At 45.1% G+C, this 17,935-nt stretch overlaps 1 protein-coding gene across 1 annotated transcript in view; it reads left to right on the forward strand.

Moving 5' to 3' along the window:
* Positions 1–13,986: 13,986 nt before the first annotated feature.
* slc29a3 (solute carrier family 29 member 3) overlaps positions 13,987–17,935 on the forward strand; it is a 55,426-nt gene continuing 51,477 nt past the window's right edge. Inside the window, exon 1 of the mRNA XM_060925522.1 lies at positions 13,987–14,225. The gene's annotated coding sequence lies outside the window, so the exon portion shown is untranslated. The remainder of the gene's footprint in view (positions 14,226–17,935) is intronic.

Here is a 17,935-nt window from a genome sequence, read left to right on the forward strand (position 1 = left end):
TAATGTTGTGTGTGTTTATTGTGTGTTTATTTATAGTGATGGCAGAGGGTAGAAAGGAGGGAGAGAGCAAAGAGAAGGAAGCTCTCCTGACCAGAACACGTGTGTGTGTCTGAGTAGTGAGCGAGTGAGTGAGCAAATGCACAAAGCTCAAAAGCGATAATCGTAGAAATAAAGTGTGTGTGAACATCATCTCCGCCTGCCGTGCTTCAGTTCTCCACCCATATCAGGGCATACTACAACTTTATTCATGACTCACAAAAAGTTCGGAATGATCAGGGACAGAGCTTCTGAGTCACAAATTCATTCTCAAATTGGGAGATGGAGTTCCACTCACAACATATATTGCCTTCCTTTGCCTGCTCTTTGTTCACTACTAAGGGCTTTTGCATTCATTTCAAATAATTGTATTTCTGTTATACTCATGTAACCCCTTTTTAACAGGTGCTAATCACCCAGCACAGTAGGCTACAGGCTACTAAAGAGTTACACTAAATCACAATAAATAATGGCGCAACAGGATCCTAAGTTCTCAGCGGTGGAGTGGTGAGCTGGCTGAGATTCCTGATACCATAAAGGTACAAGTATAGCGAGAGAATAATAATCATAAATCTAATGAATGATAAATTTAATAGCGTGATGCCTCCACTGCGAAAATACTACACTTACCTTTGAAGCAAGTGTATGGTGTATTTCCTCAGAATTTAGAATAAACAGTAGTTTGAGTGAAAGAGCTAATAGCTAGTCTGCAGTGTGCATGTCAGAATGTTCAAATATAAAGAACCAAATGATCAGCCAATACACCCAAGATATAATGAAATAATAATAATGATTATTGTAGCAGTTCGTAGGAGGGGGAGGAGCACAAAAAGACGGCAGGCCAGAATAAAGTTCAAGAAACTGTTTTATTTTGCTCTTTTCAGATGCAAAATCCACTCTCCCAGCCATACACACACAAGTCGTCTGGTTGGGGAGAGAGTTCACTTCCTCTGCTCTCTCTCTCCTTATATAGGGTGTGGTCGCTGGGAAGACACACAAACACAGGTTAATTGACATCAGGTGTAGTGATTCTGCCACTTACCTTCCCTGACTCCGCCCTCCAGTCACAGATTGACGCTTGACCACCCCCCCGCTGCCACATACCCCCACCCCCTGACTCAGGCCGGGCAGCCGTCTGGCCTGCAGCCGACTCCCCCCACCCCCTTGATGGGAGAGGAAATCCGCCACGACCATCTGCGCCCCCGGCCTGTGGACCACCTTGAAATTAAAGGGCTGGAGAGCCAGATACCAACGGGTGATCCACGCATTGGCATCCTTCATGCGGTGGAGCCACTGGAGGGGCGCATGGTCCGAACAGAGGGTGAAAGGGCGCCCCAGGAGGTAGTAGCGGAGGGCGAGGACCGCCCACTTGATCGCCAGGCACTCCTTTTCGATGGTGCTGTAGCCCCCCTCACGCACCGACAGCTTCCTGCTTATGTACAGCACGGGGCGGTCCTCCCCCTCCACCTCCTGGGACAGAACGGCCCCCAGCCCTCTGTCCAACGCATCCGTCTGCAACGTAAAGGGGAGAGAAAAGTCAGGGGAGTGTAACAGTGGCCCCCACACAGTGCAGCCTTCACCTCGGAGAAAGCCCGCTGGCATTGCTCCGTCCACTGGACTGGATCTGGCGCTCCCTTTTTAGTGAGATCAGTCAGCGGGCTGGTGACGTCTGAATAATTAGATATAAACCTACGATAGTAGCCAGCCAGCCCCAGGAACTGTCTCACCCCCTTTTTGGTCTTGGGCCTCAGGCAGGCCGCAATTGCTGCTGTCTTGTTAATTTGGGGACGCACCTGCCTGTTGCCCAAGTGGAAGTCCAGATATTGTACTTCCACCAGCCCAATCACACACTTCTTCAGGTTGGCTGTGAGACCCACCCGCCTCAGCGACCTAAGGACGGCCCTCAGGTGTTGTAGATGCCGCGGCCAGTCATTACTATAAATAATGATGTCGTCGAGGTACGCAGCCGCAGAGGTGGTGTGGGGGCGGAGGACCCTATCCATCAGCCGCTGGAACATAGCGGGCACCCCAAACAGCCCAAAAGGAAGTGTGATAAACTGGTGTAAGCTGAACAGTGTGGAAAAGGCCGTTTTTTCTCGGGATAATGGAGTCAAGGGGATCTGCCAATAACCCTTTGTCAAATCCAGTGTCAAGTAAAAGTGAGCCGTGCCTAGTCGATCGAGCAACTCATCAATACGAGGCATTGGTCCTGGGGCCGTCTCAATGTGGTGTTCTATGAGGTCGGTGCAGCCGGGCAGGGACGAGAACACGTCCAAAAACTCGGTCTGCAACTGGGCAACCTCCGCGAGTTGGGTCGGGGAGAGGTGGTCTCCACAGGGGACCGGAGAGGTACATGATGCCAATGCTCCCTTTTGAACCTCCGGCCCCAGCTCTGCCTTCTCCGGAACCACCAACGCTACGGGGACCTCCTTGTTCCAGAGTTTGAGCAGATTGAGGTGGTAAATCTGTAGCACCCCATCCCTGTCCGTTCGCCTCACCTTGTAGTCCATGTTCCTGACTCGCCGTGTGACCTCAAAGGGTCTTTGCCACTTGGCGATCAATTTGGAGCTCGCTGTGGGCAACAGTACGAGTACTTTATCTCCCGGTGTGAACTCCCTAAGGCGCATACCCCTGTTGTACAGGCGGGTTTGCCGTTCTTGGGCCTGCCACAAATTCTCCTGGGTTAGGTGTGTGAGTATGTGGAGTTTTGTGTGCAGGTCAATAACGTATTGAATTTAATTTTTACTTGGTGAAGGTCCCTCCTCCCAGTTTTCTCGCAGCACATCTAGAATGCCGCGTGGCTTATGCCCATATAACAATTCGAACAGGGAGAACCCCATGGAGGCTTGGGGGACCTCTCGCACTGCAAATAACAAGGGTTCGAGCCATTTATCCCAATTACGTGCGTCCTCACTTACGAATTTTTTTATTATATTTTTGAGGGTGCGATTGAACCGTTCAACTAAACCGTCCGTTTGTGGGTGATAAACGCTGGTGCGGATCGGCTTAATTCATAATAACCCATACAGTTCGTTCAGTGTATGTGACATAAACGAGGTGCCTTGGTCAGTCAGAATCTCTTTCGGGATTCCAACTTGGGAGATGACGTGGAAGAGTGCTTCCACAATACTGCGTGCCGAGATATTGCGAAGAAGCACTGCTTCCGGGTATCGCGTTGCATAGTCCACCAGAACTAAAATAAAGCGGTACCCTCGTGTTGACCGATCTAATGGCCCGACGAGATCCATCCCAATTCTTTCGAACGGGGTCTCGATTAATGGGAGAGGGCGCAAAGGCGCTTTTGGAATGGCCGCTGGATTTACTAACTGGCATTCACGGCACGCCGTACACCACCTACGGACATCACCGCGAATCCCTGGCCAATAGAACCGGGCCGTTAGTCGGGCTAGTGTCTTATCCTGCCCTAAGTGTCCAGCCATGAGATTAAAGTGAGCCGCCTGGAATACCAATTCCCGGTGGCTCTTTGGAATCAAAAGCTGTGTGACTTGCTCTTTAGTCTGAGTGTCCTGTGTCACTCGGTATAACCTATCCTTCATAATAGAAAAATTGGGGAAGGACGGGGTGGCGTTTGGCTGGAGCGTTTGACCATCGATTATTCTCACTTGGTCAAACGCATGCCACAGAGTCTCGTCTCGCGACTGTTCTAACGGGAAATCTGCGAGGGATTCCCCGAGAGAGGGAGGAGAAGCCTGCAGCTCCTCACTCTGACGTGGAGATGACGTAGATGGCTCTGTGACAGCTGCTCCTGCCAATGCGACACCGGGACCTCCCCCTGCTGAACTACGGCAGGACCCACTCTTCACTAAATGGCTCATTAACTCCCCGAATCCCGGCCAATCAGTCCCCAAAATTATTGAGTGGGTGAGGCGAGGATTAACCGCCGCCTTTACTCTAAATTTTTCCCCTCTGAAAAAAATGTGGACCGACACTAAAGGGTAGCTGTGAACATCCCCATGCACACACAACACCTTCACCCCCTGTGCTCCCCCCAATGCCTCATCTTGCACCAGGCTTTGGTGAATTGAGGTCTGATTACAGCCGGAGTCCACCAACGCCTGATATGTATCCCCTTGGATACTCACCGGTATGCGATACGCTCCGGCCCAATCGAGGGCGGTCCCTGGCGCGTCAGGGATCTGAACCACCGTGCCCACCTCCATTACTGAGCACTGCTGTTGGAGGTGGCCCGGCTCCCCGCAGCGCCAGCAAATCAGCCCGGGCTTCCTCTCTGCACTGGCGCTCTGGGGCTCACTCACCTGGGAGGGGGAAGAGACAGACACATAAGGGAAAAACGGGAGGGCACCGTGGGTGCGACGGGCCGGCTGGGGTGGGGCCGGCTGGGGTGGGGCCGGCCCCCGCCTCCATGGTGGGGGAACAGGGCGAGGACGAGACACAGGAGGGGAGAGGGAGGGAGAGAGCGAGAGAGAGGAGGGGGAAGACGAGGATGTCCGCTGTCCTGCCGTCGGAACAGCCGCCAAATGGTCCTCCACCAACTCGATGGCCTGATCCAGCGACGCCGGGCGGTGGCACTGGACCCACTCCGCGGTCCCCTCTGGTAGGCGGGCGATGAACTGCTCCAGCACCACCTGATCAATGATTCCCTCGGTGTCGCGGTTGTCGGCCCTCAACCACTGCCAGCAGGCATCCCAGAGCTGCTGGCCAAACACGAACGGCTGGCCGACTTCCTCCAGATGCAGAGCGCGGAAGCGCTGTCGCTGCTGTTCGGGGGTGCGCCCCACCTGCTGGAGGATGGCCCGGCGAAGGTCCGCGTAGGCCAGCCGGCGGTTGGCGGGGAGCTGTAGCGCGGCCAGCTGCGCCTCGCCCGTTAGCAGGGAGAGGAGGTGCGCCGTGCACTGTTCCACTGGCCAGCCCGAGGCCTCTGCTGCCTGCTCAAAGAGCGTGAGGAAGGCCTCGGGGTCGTCATGCGGGCCCATCTTAGTTAGGGTGACGGGAGAAGGGCGCGCGGTGGTGGACCCCGCCGATGCGAGGAGGTGCCGGAATGTCTGTCGATCTTCCTGCTGCGCCAACACCAGGGCCTCGAACCGGTGCTCTTGCTCCTTCCGGAGGGTGACCAATGCCTGGTGCTGGCTCTGCTGGGCCGTGGCGAGGGCATGGACCAGGTCTGCGAAGGGGGAGGACTCCATGGGGCTGTTCTTTTCCTGTGCTCGGTCCCGGGTTTCGGCACCACTGTAGCAGGTCGTAGGAGGGGGAGGAGCACAGAAAGACGGCAGGCCAGAATAAAGTTCAAGAAACTGTTTTATTTTGCTCTTTTCAGATGCAAAATCCACTCTCCCAGCCATGCACACGCGCGCACACACACACACACACACACACACACACACACACACACACACACACACACACACACACACACACAAGTCATCTGGTTGGGGAGAGAGCTCACTTCCTCTGCTCTCTCTCTCCTTATATAGGGTGTGGTCACTGGGAAGACACACAAACACAGGTTAGTTGACATCAGCTGTAGTGATTCTGCCACTTACCTTCCCTGACTCTGCCCTTCGGTCACAGACCGACGCTTGACCACGCCCCTGCTGCCACAATTATATTTATTAATAAGCAATAATAATAGTAATAATAATAGCAATATGAGATATTATTTGATAATAAATGCTTCCCAAAGAAGCATGCAATGTAATAACCAATATGAATAAAATAGTAACACCTGCACAAGAAGAGCGGAAACAATTAGCCTACATCATAGAGATGTTACAGATAGCACATCAACAGTGTGTATACAAGCAGTACGTAGTAAGAAAATAAAACTGGGCAAAGTATGAAAAGAAAAAAAGAGTGAAAAAGAAAAACGCGCATGCAGTTGGGGCCCGTTGGTGCACAGGTGGCAGCTCTCTGAACTGCAGGCAGAACAGCAACTGCTGCAATGCCCTTCTAAAATGCTGGCTATCCAAGCGAGACCAGAGGAACGTGTGTGTGTGTGTGTGTGTCAGTCAGTGTAAGTGTGGGTTCACGTTACTCACAATCCACTGGTCAGACCAGACGAATCAGGTTGCAGATGTCGATGCAGTTACGCAGCAGATGCTCCTGAGCAGAGGGCTAGCTACTGCTGTGGGTTAGCTCACTCGAACAAGATACTGCTCACCCCAAATCCCTTGGTAGCTGGCTGGGTCCCGGTCCCGACACAGTGAGTCCCCGGGAAATGAAGGCACTCCAGTGGGCCCAGCACCGGAGGGCAGATGTGTCCAAGAAAACAGCAAGATCACTCACTGGCGTGACACCGGAGTCCCAGGTATATGTTATGGCTACAAGCAGGCCGAACTATAAAAATACTTTCTGCAAAATAAGTGCTGAAATAGAGCTCACAAACAATGCGACCTCTCTCTTCTCGGCGGCAGGCGGGACTGATGTGAGCTTCTCTCTAACAAGGTGATGGAACATTCAAAAAGCTCGCAAACTCGCGGGCATTAAACATATACAAATTACCATTGGCTGACATCAAAATTCAAATAAAAATACAAAGAGCAAATAAATCTGATTGGTCCGAATGCACAGTACGTCACAACACATCAGAACAGTGAAACTATTCCAAACCACAAGGCATCAGGGTAAATGGAGTTAATTAACATAGAAAATAGCGCAATCCAATATAGAGTATAAAATACAGTGTTATTTTAGAGGACCTTACACTCTCCCCCCACCAAACAAACAGCATGCCCCCATGCTAGGTCACATATATACTATAAGGTGGACAGGAAAAATGGGTAAGAAAACAAATAAGCAAAACAAAACAAAGACCCAAAACAAACATGGCCTATTGCTTAAAAACTAGCTATGGGTGTAAAGGCAGGTGAAGTGCATGGCATAAGGAATGGCCGGTGTGTGCATGTACTGCAAAGAGTCTGCGGACTACACCACCAGGCATGAGAAACATTATACCGTGCAGGGAATGGCTCGGCAAGTGCAAAGTGTGATGCTACAACGTTCCTGCTCTGCACTCCTAGCTTGCCGTAAGTCAAGCGGTCAGTAGGCTTCCTATCCCTATGTGACCTACGTACTAAGGGAGGAACTGAGTCTGTGGGAGCTGCAGGGTAAACTACAGAGTGAACATCAGGACAGCTAACATCCTGATCTGCGGCTACTAAATCCTTCACTACCTCAGGAGACCTTTGTGGAGAGGTAAGGAGTGCAGTGTTGAGTGGAGTTATCACATCATCTCTAGGTGTGGGCTTCTAACTGTGGTGGAGACACACAGCGCAGTAGAATCTGGTACAGGCTACTAAAGAGTTACACTAAATCACAATAAAATAATGGCGCAACAGGATCCTAAGTTCTCAGTAGTGGAGTGGTGAGCTGCACTGTAAAAAAAAATCTTGTCAAATTTACAGTGAAAAACTGGCAGCTGTGGTTGCCATTTTTTCACCGTAAAAAATACAGTGACGGTGTATATGGCTTTACGGTAAAGTATATCAACACTTGTAAAAACAACAGTTTGAAAATGTTCAATTTTACAGGTATTCAATGTACAATAATCAGTACATAACTGTTAATTTTACGGATATTCATTGTACAATAAACAATGATTCAAAATGATGGTTACAAGCAATGATCTACTAGACAGATATATATATTTTTTTAGAATTTTTTGGGGCTTTTTTCACCTTTATTGGATAGGACAGTGCAGAGACAGGAAATGAGCTGGAAAGAGAGACGGGGAGGGATCGGGAAATGACCTCAGGTCGGAATTGAACCCAGGTCCCCAGATTCATTGTATGACGCCTTAGTTGACTGAGCCACAATGGTGGGCATGTTTTTGTTTTTTTAACAGGGCAATGATGTAATTTTAACCATCACATTCTGTTTTAGTCTTACAGTTTGTCTGTGTTTAAACTACAACAATTTGTAAATTATACAAAAAAATATGATCAATTCAACATATTCTTACTGTTAAATTAACAGTGGCATTTGGTTAGGAGTTTTACAGTATATTGATGTAAATTACACACTGCTTCATTGTTTTTGTATTTACAGTTTTTTTATGTCATGATTTTACATAAATTCACTGTTAATTCTACGGACATTTTTTACAGTGTGGCTGAGATTCCTGATACCATAAAGGTACAAGTACAAGTATATAGAGAGAATAATAATCATAAATCTAATGAATGATAAATTTAATAGCGCGGTGCCTCCACTGCGAAAATACTACACTTACCTTTGAAGCTAGTGTATGGTGTATTTCCTCAGAATTTAGAATAAACAGTAGTTTGAGTGAAAGAGCTAATAGCTAGTCTGCAGTGTGCATGTCAGAATGTTCAAATATAAAGAACCAAATGAGCAGCCAATACACCCAAGATATAATTAAATGATAATAATGATTATATTTATTAATAAGCAATAATAATAATAATAATAATAATAATAATAGCAATAGGAGATATTATTTGATAATAAATGCTTCCCAAAGAAGCATGCAATGTAATAACCAATATGAATAAAATAGTAACACCTGCACAAGAGCGGAAACAATTAGCCTACGTCATAGAGATGTTACAGATAGCATATCAACAGTGTGTATACAAGCAGTACATAGTAAGAAAATAAAACTGGGTAAAGTATCAAATGAAAAAAAGAGTGAAAAAGAAAAACATGCGTGCAGTTGGGGCCCGTTGGCGCACAGGTGGCAGCTCTCTGAACTGCAGGCAGAACAGCAACCGCAAAAAAACAGAACAGAACAATGCACACACACACAAAAAAAGTGTAAGAATCAGAGCGGGTGGGTGGAGCACAAAAGCACAGCAGGCCAGAACTCAGTTCAAAAACTCTGTTTATTTGCAGCTTTTCAGCTATTACTACTTTCCCCAGCCCCACACGTACGTGCACACACACAAGTGTTCTGGTTGGGGAGAGAGCTCCCTTCCTCTGCTCTCTCTCTCACTGGGGAAGACACACAAACACAGGTTAACTAAAGGGCCCCGTACACGTTCAAAAAAGTCGTCAAAATTTTGTATCAAAATTTTGATGTAAAATGTCCACACACGATTCAATGTTTTTTCTATCAAAAATTCAGTATTGTCAAAAACTTTGACATGGACGCAGCAGTGGCCGTAGCACTTGTGTTCGCTTTGGACAATGAACCGCCTCGGCATCGACGGAAATGGTCGAAAGACTGGTTTTTGAAACGGCGAACGTACGGTCACGTCAACCTCCTCAGAGAACTTCGTCTCAAAGAACCAGAGGACTTCCGTAATTTCCTTAGGATGGATGCCCCATCCTTTGATGAATTATTGGACCTTGTCAAGCCATTGATATTGAAAGAAGACACTGTGATGCGTTCATCTATACCACCAAGTGAACGCTTGTCCATCACACTGAGGTACCTGGCATCTGGAAATTCTTTTGAAGACTTGAAATTCCTGACTGCAACGTCTCTGCAAGCAATTGGAAAGACAAGCCCCCCACACACGCATCAATAATTTGACGACTCTTCAAAAAATATCAAAGTGATTTGATATGTCAAAATTTGGGTTCAAAATTCTCATCTCATCTCATTATCTCTAGCCGCTTTATCCTTCTACAGGGTCGCAGGCAAGCTGGAGCCTATCCCAGCTGACTATGGGCGAAAGGCGGGGTACACCCTGGACAAGTCGCCAGGTCATCACAGGGCTGACACATACAGTAGACACAGACAACCATTCACACTCTCATTCACACCTACGGTCAATTTAGAGTCACCAGTTAACTTAACCTGCATGTCTTTGGACTGTGGGGGAAACCGGAGCACCCGGAGGAAACCCACACAGACACGGGGAGAGCATGCAAACTCCACACAGAAAGGCCCTCGCCGGCCACGGGGCTCGAACCCAGACCTTCTTGCTGTGAGGCGACAGTGCTAACCACTACACCACCGTGCCGCCTGGGTTCAAAATTTTGACATCAAATTTTTGACATCAAAACACCCTACACACGATCAAACTTTGTATCAAAATTTTGATACAAAATTTTGACGACTTTTTTGAACGTGTATGGGGCCCTTAACATCAGCAGCCGGTTTCACTAAGTTAGACTATGACTTTAACTTATGGCCCTTTTCCACTACCCTTTTTCAGCTCACTTCAGCTCGCTTCAGCTCACTTCAGCCCGACACGGCTCGCGTTTCGACTACCAAAAACCAGCACGACTCAGCTCGTTTCAGCTCTGCTTAGCCCCTAAAACTCGCACTGTTTTGGAGTGGGGCTGAAGCGAGCCAAACCGAGCCGACTGAGGCTGGAGGCGTGAGCAGACACTCCCCTGTGCACTGATTGGTGAGGAGGAGTGTCCTCACATGCCCACACACGCCCCGCGAGCGCGCTGGGATCTGTAAACACCGCAAACCCGGAAGAATAATAATTACGAATTACGAGAATTTCTGAAGCCTTATGCGCCTCGCCTCATCTATACGCTCTTGCCAGTATCTGTTGGCGTTGTAGGTGACAACAAGCCACAGCACCAAGACCAGCAACACTAACGACTCCATGTCCTCCATGTTTATTGTTTACTATTCGGGTCGTGAGACTACCGCTTAAAAGATCACTGAATCAGTGACATACAGAGCATCGTGCACGAGTTCGCGGAGCGCAAGGCTCGTCGTATGCCCTTCAAATAATGCGCGCAGTAGGCTATTGATGTTTTATTATGAGCCATGTACAGTATGTCGCCGAATGTTTTTTTGTTTCTGAGTTACATGTTCGTTTGAAGGACTTAATGTACAAAATAACATAGTTGCACCCCGTAGTGTTGAAATTGGTAAACACAGTGCATTCAGTGAGGTTTGCACCGCCCTCCTTTTATTTCTGACTCTTCCTGTCACCATTGCAACCTCTGAGCGCTCATTCGTATGCCCTTCAAATAATGTGCGCAGTATAGGCTATTGATGTTTTATTATGAGCCATGTACAGTATCCTAATGTTTTTTGTTTCTGAGTTACATGTTCGTTTGAAGGACTTGATGTACTAAATAACATAGTTGCACCCGGTAGTGTTGAAATTGGTAAACACCGCAGTTGCGGACATTTTGTAGCCTAAAATGATGTTATGATAAGCTTTAATAAAATGCCCGGTCATTTGCCCCGCCCCCGGCCCGGCTCTGACTTGTTCCGCCACTGTCACTGATGTCACTGTTTGCGCTGCTTAACGACATCACGTGACGTCCACCCACTTTCGCTAACTCCACCCAATGTGTCCACCCACTTCCAGCCAGCACGGTTCAGCGCGGTTGTAGTCGAAATGCAACTCCAACAGCCCCGCTCAGCTCGACTCAGCTCGACTCGGCTCGACTCGGCACGGCACGGCTCAGCCGCGTTTGTAGTGGAAAAGCGGCATTAGACAGCGGGTATAGTCGGGCTTAGCATAGACGTCTAACAAATACTGTTGCACAAAGCAGTTAAGACTCCGACTATCTTAAGTCATACTATGCTGCAAAGGATTGTGGGTATTTTAAGACTCTTTTCAAAACAAAAAAAATGGCGGACAGTGGTCGTTCAGCCACTCGGAAAATCTGGCTATATTAGAGGAATTTAATTCCTACAAAGACGTTTTATTAGGCAAATTCAGCGAAGAATGTAGCAATAAGAAAAAACATGAAGTGTGGGAAAAAATAACGTCGTCTGTGAATAGCGTTAATCCATCTGCGAGAAGAGATGTTGCTGCCGTGCGTAAAAACACCCCCACTGGAGGAGGGGGTTTGAAGAAACTAAAAGTAACCACCGAAATGGTCATCAACATTTATGGCGATGAGTCGCCCTTATTCTGGGGAGTGAAAGGAGGAAAGGAGAGCGGAGTAACCGGCTTCGCCAGACCCAGCAGCAACTCCCTTAGCAACGTTGCTAGCAACGTTGAAGCTGAGGCTCCTTCACCCTCGGAGTTGTCATCACCCAGTACCTGCGCGGATGTGACACTACACGAAGAGCCTACCAAAAGGAAAGACTGCAACTTAAATTGAAGAGACTCGCACAGATGGAGGAGTGATGTGTGTGTGTGTGTGTGTGTGTGTGTGTATGAGAGAGAGAGATAAGTGATGAGTGGTGATGTAATTATATGGATAAATGAATTGATATTTATATTATTTATATATATTTATAAGTAATAAAATGAATAAGCTGGCATTACACTGTTTGTTCTTTATTGAATACTTTATAGTTAGATTATAATAGCCTAAATTTGTGTATTACATACTTGCAATGTACTTCACTGCCTTAACATTTCAAGCTTTCTTGTAGTTATTGACATTGATGGCACTTACGGCTTGACTGTTTTTTTTTTTAATTAAATTTTATAGCCCTTAGACCCATATTAGACTGGGGGGAGGGTGTCTTACTTTTTAAGCCTAAAATTAGACTTAAAAAATTAGTCTTAACTTTTGTGAAACTGTCTTACTTGCATTAGACTGGTCTATAAAGAAACTTAAGACCAATCTTAACCCATAGACCAGTCTAAACTACTTTAGTGAAACCGGACCCTGGAGCCGGTAACATCAGCAGCCGGTTTCACTAAGATAGACTATGACTATAACTTCGACAGAGGGTATAGTCGGACTTAGCATAGACGTCTAACAAAAACTGTTGCACAAAGCAGTTAAGACTCTGACTATCTTAAGTCGTACTATGCCGCAAAGGATTGTTGGTAATTTAAGACTCTTTTCAAAACAAAAAAAATGGCGGACAGCAACCGGTCAGTGCCGTTCATGCACTCAGAGAATTTAGCCATTTTTGAAGAATTTAATTCCTACAAAGGGGTTTTGTTGGGGAAATTCAATGAGGAGTGTACCAACAAAAAGAAACATGAGGTGTGGAAAAAAATCACCGATGCGGTGAACAGCGTTAACCCCGCTGCGGTACGAGACGTGTCAGCTGTGCAGAAGAGGTTTAAAAATATTGCCAGAGGCAAAAAAGGAAATATACAAGCGGAAAACGGGACCCCCAACGGGAGGAGGGAAAGCGAAGAAACTAAAAGTCACCACCGAAATGGTGATAGAGATCTACGGAGGCGAGTCGCCGTTATTATCTACATCACTCCTCCATCTGCGCGAGTCTCTTCAATTTAAGTTGCAGTCTTTCCTTTTGGAGCGACTGCAACTTAAATTGAAGAGACTCGCGCAGATGGAGGAGTGATGTAGTGGTGTGTGTGTGTGTGTGTGTATGAGAGAGAGAGAGATAAGTGATGAGTGGTGATGTAATTATATGCATAAATGAATTGATATATTTATATTATTTATATATATTTATATTACTTATAAGTAATAAAATGAATAAGCTGGCATTACACTGTTTGTTCTTTATTGAATACTTTATAGTTAGATTATAATAGCCTAAATTTGTGTATTACATACTTGCACTTCACTGCCTTAACATTTCAAGCTTTCTTGTAGTTATTGACATTGATGGCACTTATGGCTTGACTGTTTTTTTTTTAAATTAAATTTTATTCATTTAAGAAAGTATGTCCAGTAATAATAGTAACAATAGTAATAATAATAACAATAGTAATAATAACAAGAACACAATAACAAGAACAACACTATAATAATAATAATAATAATAATAATAATAATAACAACAACAACAACAACACACACACACACACACACACACACACACACACTGATTCACACACTATTTCAGTTATTACCATGGTGATATAGCCCTTAGACCCATATTAGACTGGGGGGAGGGTGTCTTACTTTTTAAGCCTAAAATTAGACTTAAAAAATTAGTCTTAACTTTTGTGAAACTGTCTTACTTGCATTAGACTGGTCTATAAAGAAACTTAAGACCAATCTTAACCCATAGACCAGTCTAAACTACTTTAGTGAAACCGTGTAGTGTTTCTGCCACTTACCTTCCCTGACTCCGCCCTCCATTCACAGACCGCCGCTTGACCACGCCCCCGCTGCCACAATATGCTGTCGTTCAAACTCCAGATCTGTCGGTGTGGCAGTCATGCACAAAAAGTTGTTACCAACCGCCGTTAAAAACAGAAGAAGAAGAAGAAGAAGAAGAGGAACCGATTGAGAAAACAGAAGAAAGTTGTGTCAGTGATTGTAGGCAGCAGCTGTTATGTTAAACATATAGACTCGTCTGATACTTGTTTCAGTTTTAACTATTTATGAATCACTTGTGAAGATGAAACGGCAGCGACAGCGTCTGAGTGAAGACTTCTGTAAGTCATTATTATTATTATTATTATTATTATTATTATTATTATTATTATTATTATTATTTAGCTAGCTGAAGTGACAGCCCTGTGCGCTCAAAAAAATAAAACATTGGATTTACTTAACCGAGTTATGGCAACCGGTCCCACGAAACTGTGTTAATTTAGATGTATTGAATACAGTTATGTTTTGAATAACTCAACATAACTGTATTCAATACATCTAAATTAACACAGTTTCGTGGGACCGGTTGCCATAGCTCGGTTAAGTAAATCCAATGTTTTTTTTTTGAGTGTGACTGAGTAGCGTCCGCTGTAGTAAACTACTTTTGTCATGTTGGTGTAGCTTAGCGTGCTACATTTCTCTAGGGGGACGTGGAGTGAAGCTTCATTTAATGTGGAGTAACTGTTAGTTTAGGTCACTATAGCTTGCCCAACACTGTCAGCTAGCTGACAAGAAAATGAATCAGTGTCTAAGTGCTAAACCAAAACAAGCCAAACGAGGAAGAAACTCAAGAGGAATTACGGTCAAATTAAATTAAGGGCGAAACGAAAGGGGAAATGTACAGATATGTCCGAAAACATGTCTTGTTAAGGTTTTTGTATACCCTGTATGCAACATTCATATCCTTTGCCAGTCATATACCTGTTTAAATGACAAACTGAGCTATGTGTGGTTGTTTTTAGAGATGATAAAGACGTTTTATACTCATGCTACGAAACTATCAGCCTCTCTAGCACTAGTGCTGTTCCAGCTCTTCACTGTCTCAGAAGGAACATGGAGAGAGAGAGAGAGAGAGAGAGAGACACTAATTGCTAGGTATGCACACTATCACGTGATGGTTAAGAAATTATGCGGAAAGTGTCATGTGCTGAGTGCAAACAGAGACTCCATCAAGAAGAGCTGTGACAGCATAACTGAAGGGAGGACGGCTTCCATACATCCCAGTTTCCCAAAACGCTCTGTACGCATAAACCCTCCAGATTTGCTCCTTTACCTACTCAAAAACTATTACCAAAAGTCTTCTCATCTCATCTCATTATCTCTAGCCGCTTTATCCTGTTCTACAGGGTCGCAGGCGAGCTGGAGCCTATCCCAGCTGACTACGGGCGAAAGGCGGGGTACACCCTGGACAAGTCGCCAGGTCATCACAGGGCTGACACATTAATGCTGTGTTCACACTTATACCGGTACAATAGTGGTATAACTGTATCGATACAAAGTATACCGGTGCAGTTTAGTGCATCTGTCCACACTAGCGAGAAATGTTTGCGGTTTTCTTTCACGGTAGTTGAAATGCGCGTGCGCGAAATGTTTCTGTGGTTACCGAGTAACTTCCTTCCAAGAATATGGCGGATGAAACAACGTGTGTGCGCTTTTTGTTCTCAGTGTACAGTCTGTATTTCTGGTGGTCGTTTATTCAGTCGAATCGTATAAAACGCGCGAGGCAGTTGAGAAAGAAACAAAGAAAACGAATCTCCGTTCTTCACTATTTTATTCAGCGAAGACATCGATTGAGGTGTGTGACTTTGCGCATGCGCATTATATTTGTATCGATACAGAACCGCTTCATCTGTCCACACTACAGCAAAGCGCTACAGTACCGATACTGTACCGGTACGAAACCCATACATTTGTGGGTTTCGTACCGATACAGTTATACCGCTACAGTACCGGTATAGTTGCTAGTGTGGACAGGTGTTGCGGTACAAAAGTAGTATCGTATCGGTACAAAATCCCTAGTGTGGACAGGGTAAGACACAGACAACCATTCACACTCACATTCACACCTACGGTCAATTTAGAGTCACCAGTTAACCTAACCTGCATGTCTTTGGACTGTGGGGGAAAACGGAGCACCCGGAGGAAACCCACGCGGACACGGGGAGAACATGCAAACTCTGCACAGAAAGGCCCTCGCCGGCCACGGGGCTCGAACCCAGACCTTCTTGCTGTGAGGCGACAGCGCTAACGACTACACCACCGTGCCGCCCGCACCGAAAGTCTTGACTAAACAAATGTTTTTAGCCTAGACATAAAACACTGTAAAATTGTCCACTTTTACATACAGCTGAGATGAACCTAGATGTGCATTTTCTGTTAGGGTTCAGCTTGACATACTAATATTAATGCCATTCACGTTAAGTAACATTAATATTTCCCAGTGTCTCATACCAAGAAGGAAATATAAGCGGATTAAATGTGATAGTGCCATCATTGCCCACTGTCTTATCCTGTAGCCTAGGTTAACAATTATTGATAACTAGGTTACCTTAACTTTTCACATAATTATGAGATCCTGATCTCATAATTACGAGCTCCTTTCTTGTAATTATGAAATAACGTGTCTAATTTTTTTTCTTTTGTGAATGTAATGCGCTTATGTACTGTAGGGACATTTACAGTGTAATCTTGTTTACGGAAACCCTGTCTGCAAACATTTATATGCATGCATATAGGGCCATAATTTCTTTTGATACAAGGCTCTCAATTTGATACCTCGATTTGAGCAACATTGAATAATAAACTAGATGATGAGGTGTAAAATATTGGTTCTTAAAATACAATGGAAAACCATTTAAACTTTTAATCAGGCTCACATTCCCACATCTTAAACAAACAAACAAACAAACAAACAAACAAACAAACAAACAAACAAACAAAAACCTTTATCCCAACCCATGAAAGAGGCTACAGAGGTTTAAAAATAATACCTAACTTTCCTAAGCGTGCTGTTTTCCACAGCATATGAGCATAACATACTAGGTTCTGCATTCACCATTTCCTCCCAAATCTTTGAGGTCTGGTGTCTGAGACCACTTCATCTTCCCAGTAAGTTATGATGCTGATGGCCCCTGAGTGGTGCACCAAAAAATGCAGAATACTCCAAACATGTGTGCAACATGCCTGCAACTTCAGCCTCATATCTAGCCAACCTTAGCTGTTTAAACTGCAACTCAACTGATTGAAATGAAGGCACATGTATGATAAAGAAATATATGTGAATGTATCTACAACCAATTTGTAGCTCCTCATGCTATTATTGTCACATTTTTTATGCAGCTACAACACAGCTGTCAGAGGAAGTTCCACAGTTTATGGAGTGGCATTGGCTAACTTCCAGGGTACCGCCAACTCCAAAATCAGTTGACCAATGGAGAGTTTAAGGTGAACATCTTCAAAGAATCACCCCCTAAAAATGTGCCAAAAGTCAGAAACAAGAAAAAAAATTGCAGAAACAAAATACAGCCCCATAGTTATCCCCCTCAGTGCCATTCTTGAGTAAAGACAGAGTGTTCGAGAACAATTCCTTTTATAGTGCCGTGTATGGCTGCCAACATTTCTAAGTGAGAAAATGAACCTCAGAAATATGACAACTTCTAATAAAATAATGTATTTATCTTTCTGCAAAGTCTTACAACTTCAGGATGCAAAACCACACGTATGACGAGATATGTGCCTCCAATTTTTGCCACATTATTCCAGTATTACGTGATTTAAAATAGCCATAAAAGAATATCTTATTTATAAAAGGTATTTCCAACAATGACTAACAAGATGAAGAAGAGGACTACACAAGTTAAATCATTACAAATATTTACTGACTGTACATGAAAGCATTATTCTTTCATTATAGATAGTTTATAAAGCACTGGTACAATGATTAAATTATTAGAAAGAAACTAGAAGTACTGTCCAGGTGCAATAAATTGGC

Source organism: Neoarius graeffei, chromosome 7 (genome assembly GCF_027579695.1).
Source record: "Neoarius graeffei isolate fNeoGra1 chromosome 7, fNeoGra1.pri, whole genome shotgun sequence".
In the NCBI taxonomy this organism is placed as follows: domain Eukaryota; kingdom Metazoa; phylum Chordata; class Actinopteri; order Siluriformes; family Ariidae; genus Neoarius; species Neoarius graeffei.